The sequence below is a fragment of the Chrysochloris asiatica genome, unplaced genomic scaffold (assembly GCF_000296735.1).
Source record: "Chrysochloris asiatica unplaced genomic scaffold, ChrAsi1.0 scaffold00122, whole genome shotgun sequence".
In the NCBI taxonomy this organism is placed as follows: Eukaryota; Metazoa; Chordata; class Mammalia; order Afrosoricida; family Chrysochloridae; genus Chrysochloris; species Chrysochloris asiatica.
The window spans coordinates 5,563,624-5,572,130 of record NW_006408640.1 but is presented as its reverse complement, the minus strand read 5'-3'; the positions used below and the strand labels follow the sequence as shown (position 1 = coordinate 5,572,130).

The 8,507-nt window shown below is 39.9% G+C and overlaps 1 pseudogene; it reads right to left on the bottom strand.

The window, feature by feature from the left end:
• Positions 1-4,394: 4,394 nt before the first annotated feature.
• The window catches only part of LOC102835091, a 24,907-nt pseudogene continuing 20,794 nt past the window's right edge, over positions 4,395-8,507 (bottom strand).

Sequence of the window (8,507 nt, the reverse complement as noted above, 5' to 3'; positions counted from 1 at the left end):
GGAGGCCAGGATGGCCAAACTTCGTCTCTCATACCTCAGACATACTATCAGGAGGGACCAGTTGCTGGAGAAGGCTATTATGTTTGGTAAGGTGGAGGGTCAGAGAAAAAGAGGAAGACCCCCAGTGAGATGGACTGGCAAAGTGGCCACATCAATAGGCTCAAACGTGGCAACAATTGTGAGGTTGGCCCAGGATCGGGCAGTGTTTTGTTCTGTTGTGCATAGGGTCGCTATGATTCGGCACCAACTCAGTGTCACCTAACAACAACAACAACAACAAGAGTCAGGACTGGGATTAAATCTTGGATTATTTGACCAAAGGTCTCACTCATAGCCTGATACTTCTGCAGTTTATCCTGTTTTCCCCCAATTAGCATTTGTGAGTAACTCCAGCATCTGCTCTTGTGTCCTTGGAGGTCTGTCCTGAAATGAAAAGGCAAGATTTTGTGTCCTTCTGCTCTTGCAGTCAACTGCTCCCTCCCTCTACTCTGCCAGACTCTGGATGTTGTTGTTGTTAAGTACAATGATATCCCTCCCTCATCCTATGTCCTCCTCTGAATCTGGCTTGAACCACTGGCAGTTCTCTGTAAATGCACTCTTGCAGCTATTTTTGAATTATCATTAGCAAATTTTTACTTGCATGTAATATTAATGATGTTGTCCGATTATTTCCACGTTCTGTTGGACCACCTCTCTTTGGAATGAACACAAATACGGATCTCTTCCAATCAGTTAGCCAGGAAGCTGTCCAAATTTCTTGGTACAGATGAGTGAGTGCCTCCAGTGCAACATCAGTTTTGTTGAAAGAAACAAATTTGCACTCCATCAATTTCCTGAGCCTTGTTCTTTGTCAATGCCTTCAGTGCACCTTGGACTTCTTCCTTCAGGATCATTGGTTCTTGGTCATATTTTACCTCTTGAAATGGTTGAACAGCAGCCATTTCTTTTTGGTACAGTAACTCTGTATTCTTTTCATGATTTTTGCATCATTCAATATTTTGTCCAAGGAATTCTGCTCAATATTGCAAATTGTCCCTTGAATTTTCCTCTCAGCTCTCTCAGCTTGAGAAATGCTGAGCATGTTGTCTCTTTTGGTTTTCTAACTCCAGATCTTAGCACATTTCATTATAATATTTGACTTTGTCTTCTTGAACTGACCTTTGAAATTTTCTGTTCAGCTCTTTTACCTCCTCATTTCTTAGATTTGCTTTAGTATCTCTACACTGGAGAGCAGTTTTCAGAATCTCTTCTGACATCCATTTTCGGTCTTTTCTTTCTTCTTTGTCTTCTTAATGACCTTTTGCTTTCTTCCTGTATTATGTTCTTGATGCCATCCCACACTCTTTTGGTTTTCAATCATTAGTGCCTGGTGCATCAAATGTATTCTTCAGACAATCTCTTATGCCATATTTTGGCTCTCGTGAACTTGTTTTAATTTTCTTCAGCTTCAGTCTGAACTAGCAATATAATCAGTTGATGGTCATTTCCACAGTCTGCCCCTGGCCTTGTTTTGGCTGATCACATAGAACTCTTCCACTGTCTCTTTACATAGATGTAGTCAGTTTGATTTCTGTATATTTGATCTACATGTATAATTATCTTTTATGTAATTTAAAAAGGTGTTTGCAATCAAGAAGTAATTGGTCTTACAAAATTCTATCATGTGATCTACAGCATCATTTCTATCGCCAAGGCCATATTTTCCAATGATTGATCCTTCTACTTTGTTTCCAACTTTTGAATTCCCATCACTAGTAATTATCAATACATCTTGATTTCATGTTTGATCAATTTTAGACTGAAGAAGTTGGTTGACTTCTTCAATTTTATCATCACTGGCCTTAGTGGTTTGTGCGTAAATTTGAATAACAGTTGTATTAACTCGTCTTCCTTGTAGGCCTATGGATTTATCCTATCACAGATAGCATTACTACTTGCAAGGTAGATCGTGACACCATTTCTCTTCAGTTTATCATTCCTGGCATAGTAAACCATGTGACTGTCAGATTGAAAATGGTCAATACCAGTCCATATCAGCTCACTTATGCCTAAGATGTGGCACTGTAGGATCAGCATTAGACAGTGAAGCACAAAGTCAAGAGTTCAAACCCACCAACTGCTTCTTGGAAACCCTATGCAGGGTCACTATGAGTTGGAACTGACTCAACAGCACTTAACAACAACAGTGCCTAGGCTACGATGCTTACATGTTCCAGTTCATTTGTAACTTTCAATTTTTCTAGATTCATACATTTCATGTTCCAATTATTAATGGATGTTTATAGCTGTTTCTCCTCATTTTGAGTTGTGTCCCATCATCAGGTCCCAAAAGCTTTATTCCATTCATGTCATCACATTCAGCTCTACTTTGAGGAGGCAGCTCTTCCCCAGTCGGATTTGCCTTTCAACCTGAGGGGATCATCTTCTGGCACTATATATCTGACAGTATTCTGTTGCTATTCATCTTGTTTAAAAATTCAATATTCTGGTCCTATCTGATAGCGTTTCACTGATATTCATTAAGTTTTCCATGGCTAATAACTCAGAAGTCACTTTTCCTTTTTCTGAGTGTGTCTTAGTCTGGAAGCTCAGCTGAAACCTATCCACCATGGGTGACCCTGCTGGCATTCAAAATACCAGAGGCATAGCTTCCAGCATCACAGCAACACACAAGCCACCACAGTGAGACAAACTGATACACAAGTGGTGGAGAAAGGAAGTAGAGAGTAGTAAAGAAAGATAAAAAGAGGAAAAAAGAAGAGGGGACATGATAAACCGAAGAAAAGAAGGAAAAACCAAAAAGGCAGACCTAGAAAGGATAAAATTCATGGGAATGAGAACAGAAGAAAGTGGATAAAAAATATACAAAGATAAGCAATGAAACAGCAAAAAGGAAAAATCTGATGTCCAAAATAAAACAAAAAAACCAGTGCAGCTGTTGTACTTGGTGAGGAGAAAACTCTGCAGAGGCTCTTGTAAGTCAAGGAGTACATGAGGTGCTTGTGGATGAGACAGCAGAGTGCCTGACCCTACATTGAGTCCTACCAACCTCCGTGTAATCTATGTTTATTGCACTCAATCCGGAAGTAGTTCGTGGAAGCCCATGATGGAGCTAGGTGCAGTATGTTAGGACCACAGGGCAGCTGGGGGCAGGGTGACTGGTTAAATGTTGATCCTGTGGATTTGTGAATTCTGTAAGTCTGGAGTCAAGTCCTCATGAATCAGGCACCAAAGAGATCCAGCCAGCCCTTGCCTCAAACTGGCATGACTCCAACCACATGGCTCCAAACTCATGAAGAGCCGGGTCTGCACTAATGTTGGATCAGGGTGGGAGCTGGCCACACCTCTGGTCCCCAAAGGAGCATGGGGGAAAAGAAGGAATCGCGCCTTTTCTCATCGTCTACGTGAACTGCTCTGCCAGGCTGCCTTCTGTTGCTAAAGCTGCTCACAAATGTTCAAGATGGCTGCGCCCATCTAACAGGCCATTCACCAATCAGTGTCTCTCCCCCATGTCCAGGCTCGTCTTCTCTTCCAAGCAAGCACACAGTCCACTTCTCTAGCCTTTCTTCGGAAGCTCAGGGTTCTAGGATTTTCATCTGTGTCTGTTTCATTTGGTCTTTCATATCTTTGTTGTAGAGGGTCCCTGTAGTGTGTCTGCCTAGGAAGTCATCTCGCGGGTTGTCCTCCGGGGTTTTTCCTGCATAAAAGTTTTACCTATCAGTGAACCCAAACCTGTAAAGTAAGTCAATCTCAAAAGTAGTAAACATTACTCAAAGTCCAATAATTTCAAGAGCATGCATGAGGTCTAGTTCTGTGATCTTGGGAGAAACTGTCTACTTCTGATGTCATCTACTTCTGGTCACAAGGGCATTGGAACTTTAGGTTGAATAGTCTAGGAAGGTGCTTTATATTTTTCTATATCTTAGGATAAGTGAACTTAAGACTTAATTCCCTGTCTTTTAAATTATTTTAGCAGAACCAAAACGTTAAGATTTTATTTACAAAGCTTCTTTGTTGTACCGAAAGTCAAAACGCTGTTAAAACCTGTGTAACTTGTAGACATTAATGGTTAAAACTCACAGATCACAGTTATCCATACGACAGCAAGAGTCTTACAGGAAAATTATAAGCATTGTTATCTACCTAACTGCTTACAGTTTTGATGGGGTGAAGTCCTCAAGCTTGGTGGTGGATTTCTAAGAGGGACTAAATAAAAGAAGGTTTGGTATGTCACAGAAACTATTCTTTAGCTCTTTGGCTCTGTGGGTTTCCTGGGGTTGGTATCACAGATACTTGTTTGTTTGTTTGTTTTTTTTACTTAGCTACCAAATCCATATGAGCAGTCCAACCAATACTGAACAGTTCTTTTTTTTTTCTGCAGGTTATTTGGGATCTTAATAATTTTCTTCATCATGTTTTTCTCTCTTTCTCTTTTCATCTTTCTTTCTTTCTTCTTTCTCTTCATCTTCATCATCAAATCCTCTGTCATGACCAAATTCTTCTTCTTCCCCACTGACTTCATCTTCATCTTCTTCTAAATCAAAATCTTCTACATATTCATCTTCATCCTCTTCTAAATCAAAATCTTCATCCTCATCCTCCTCGTCCTCACCTTCTTAATCCTCACCGTCTACCGCAACATCGGAGTCCGGGTAGATCCTCTGGGTAGCAACCACCCAGGTAGATAGCTGGGGAAGGAGTCTGAAGACTCAGTAATCATTCAAGTTGGTAACCTCACAGTTAAACAGATCCAGGTTTTTCAGACATTCTAATTTCCCCAAAGGTTCCAAGGAGCTGATATCTTTCAGTTTATTTCCATAGAAGTTTAGATATGTGAGGTTTGAAAGTTTTTCCACTAACACACCCACACCTTCAAAGAGTCCATTGTCACTGAGCTCAAGCTTTTTAAATTTCTGCAGTTTGGAAAATGGAAATCAATCCTACATTTATTAAACTGAGAATCTCTAAGTTCACAAATTCAGCTGTTAAACCCTCAATTTCAGGCTCCTGGGTCCTGTTCCTCAACTCTAGGTGGATCCCCTCTCCATAGTTCCCTTTTGCCCCCTTTTCAAACTTAACTTTCTAGGGTGGGGCAGAGGGGTGGGGCAGCTAGGATCATCAGTGCTGGAGGCCAGTGGAGCTCCTGGAGCCAAGTTACTCACAGAAGTAGAGGGAAACCATGGAGGGAAGTGGAGCTGGCCCTGCCTATTTTTGCGGAAATATTTTGAACTAGTCTTTTTAGTGAATAAACAAAATAGGTCTTATCTACAGATGACAAGTAAAATTTTACTCAAGATAATTCAAAACGGCTACAACAGTACATTGGCAAGGAAATGCAGAGGTTCAAGCCGGATTCAGACAAGAAAATGGAAAGAGTGATGTCATTGCTGGATGGATCTTGGTTGAAAGCAGGGAATACCAGAAAGATGTTTATCTGTGTTTTATTAACTATGCAAAAGTTTTTAATTGTGTGGATCATAACAAACTATGGACTATATTATGGAGTATATGTATTCCAGAACACTTAATTGTGCTCATGAGAAACCTAGACAGAACAAGAGGCAGTCCTTCAGACAGAACAAAGGGACACTGAATGGTTTAAAATCAAGAGAGATGTGCACCAGGGTTGTATTCTTTCCCCATATTGATTCAATCTGTATGCTGAGCAAATAATCTGACAAACTGGATCATATGAAGAAGAATGTGGCATCAGGATTAGAAGTAGACTAATTAACAACTTGCAATATACAGATGATACAACTTTCCTTGCTGAAAACAAAGAAAACTTAAAATACCTACTGATGAAGATCAAAGACCACAGCCTTCAGTATGGGCTTGCACCTCAATGTAAAGAAAACAAAAATCCTCACCACTGGAACAATAACATCCATATAAATGGCGAAAAGATTGAAGTTGTCAAAGATTTCGTTTTACTCAGATCCACCATCAACACTCATGGAAACAGCAGTCCACTTTTTGCATTAAGCAAATCTGCTGCACAAGACCTCTTCAAAGTGTTCAAGAGCAAAGATACCAGTTTGAGGACTAAAGCACACCTGATCCAAGCCATGGTATTTTCAGTAGCATCATATGCATGTGAAAGTTGGACAGTGACTAAGAAAGATCGGAGAAGAATTGATGCACTTGAGTTACAGTTTTGGAGAAGAATATCAATATTAAAATACCATAGACTGCTAGAGGAATAAACAAATCTGTGTTGGAAGAAATACAACCAGAATGTTCCTTGGAAGCAAGAATGATGAGACGTAATCTCTCATGCTTCTGACATATTATTATGCTAAGTAAAGTGGAAGGTCATCAAAAAAGATGAAGACTCCAAATGAGATGGATTGGCACAGTGGAAGCAGCAATAGCAATTCTGAGGATGGCACAGGACAGGACAGTGTTTCGTTCTGTTGTACATAAGGTCGCTTTGAGTCAGAATTGATTCAATGGCACCTAACAACAGCACAGATGACAAACTTAAAATGACCATGATTAGCTAATAATTATAATTATGCTTCTTAAAAGTGAAAGAATTGATAGGAATTAATTATAAAAAGTAATGTAAAACCAGGAGCTCTGGTAGCGTAGTGGTTACGAATAGGGCTGCGAGCCACTGGGTCAGCAGTTCGAAACTACCAGCTGTTCCTCAGGAGAAAGATGAGACTTTCTGCTCCCGTAAAGATTTACAGCCTCGGAAACCCTATTCAGGGTCGCTATGAGTCAGAACTGACTCCACGGCACATAACAACAACAACAACAATGTAAAATCAAATAAAGTCAATTAAAAAAAAACAGATAAAAATATTTCTAAACATAATAAGTAACTTTTTTTTTTTTTAAACTTTAGATGTAACATATAATAATCTGGAGACATTGTTGTTAAAGGTAATGAAGTCAGTTCTGACTTATAGTGATCCTGTATAGGGTTTCTGAGGAGTGACTGGTGAGCTTGAATCATTGAACTTGCGGTTCAAACCAACCTTGTAGTCCAGCACATTAACCTGCAGTGCCACACCAGGACACTGTCTCTCATTATATATAAATACATATATATCCTTTACAAATGTAAAGTCTATAATATATCTACATAGTTTATATGCATAAATAATAAAGTATATGCTATTCACTTAGAGATGGAAACACTGCCTTCAGAAGTGCCGTGGAGTCGGTTCTGACTTACAACGATCCTGTACAGGGTTTCCGAGGCTGTAAATCTTTATGAGGGCAGAAAGCCTCATCTTTCGCCCGCAGAACAGCTGGTAGTTTCAAACTGCTGACCTTAAGGTTTGCAGCTCTATTTGTAACCACTGTGCTATCAGGACCCAGATTATGTGTTGAGGGAAAAAAAGCATCACATTTTTATATTTTTGTTTAATAAATGTTTCTATGATTTTGTATCAATACATTTTTACTTACATATATATGTATATGGAGTCCTGGTGTGGTGCTGTGGGTTAATGTGCTGTGCCGCAATATCGGTTTGAACTTCAAGGCCAGTGGTTCAAGCTTACCAGCCATTCTTAGAAACCCTATACAGGGTCATTATGGCTCAGAACCAACTCAACAGCACTTAACAACAATAACATATGTATAGATGTATATATATATATATATATACATACATAATATCTGTTTGTTGTTGTTAAGTGCCATCGAGTCAGTTCCAACTCAGAGCAACCCTGTATAGGGTTTCTGAGGAGCAGCTGGTGGTTTTGAACTGCTGACTTGTGGTTCACAGTCCAGTGCTAATACTACAGCACCACACCAGGAGTCCATGTATATGTATATATATACACACACTCATGGAGTCCGACTCACACCGATGCTAGATAGGATTTTGGAGACTAAATCTTTACAGGAGCAGACAACCTCATCTTTCTCCCTCAGAGCGGTTTCTGGGAGGGAGGTTGAACCACAGACCTTCATATATATAAAGTATGTTGTTGCTTTTGTTGAGTTGGTTCTTACTCATAATGACCCTGTATAACACGTCTGAGGCTGCAGATCTTTGTGGGAGTAGAAAGTCTCATCTTTCTCCTGCAGAGCAGCTGGTGGGCTTGAACTACCAACTTTGTGTTCCACAGTCCAGTGCTTATTGTATGGAGCCCCTGCACTTCTTATAAATGTGTGTGTGTGTGTGTGTGTATGCACATACATATATGTAAAGAGAAGTCCTGGTGTGGATCTGTAAGATAAGCACTAGACTGCAAGTTTTGCTTGAACTGCAAGGTCAGCAGTTCAAACTCACCAGTTGCTCCTTGGAACCACTACATAGGGTCACTATGAGTCAGAACCAACTCAAAGGCTCTTTACAACAACAACATATGTAAAGAATCTAAAGCATATATATGTAAAGGGTAAAGAATACAAAATATGCATAATAAAGAATATATGTATTATACATATGGAGCTTTGGTAGCATAGTGGTTACGAATCGGGCTGCGAACCTTAAGGTCAGCAGTTCGAAACTACCAGCCGCTCCGCGGGAGAAAGATGAGGCT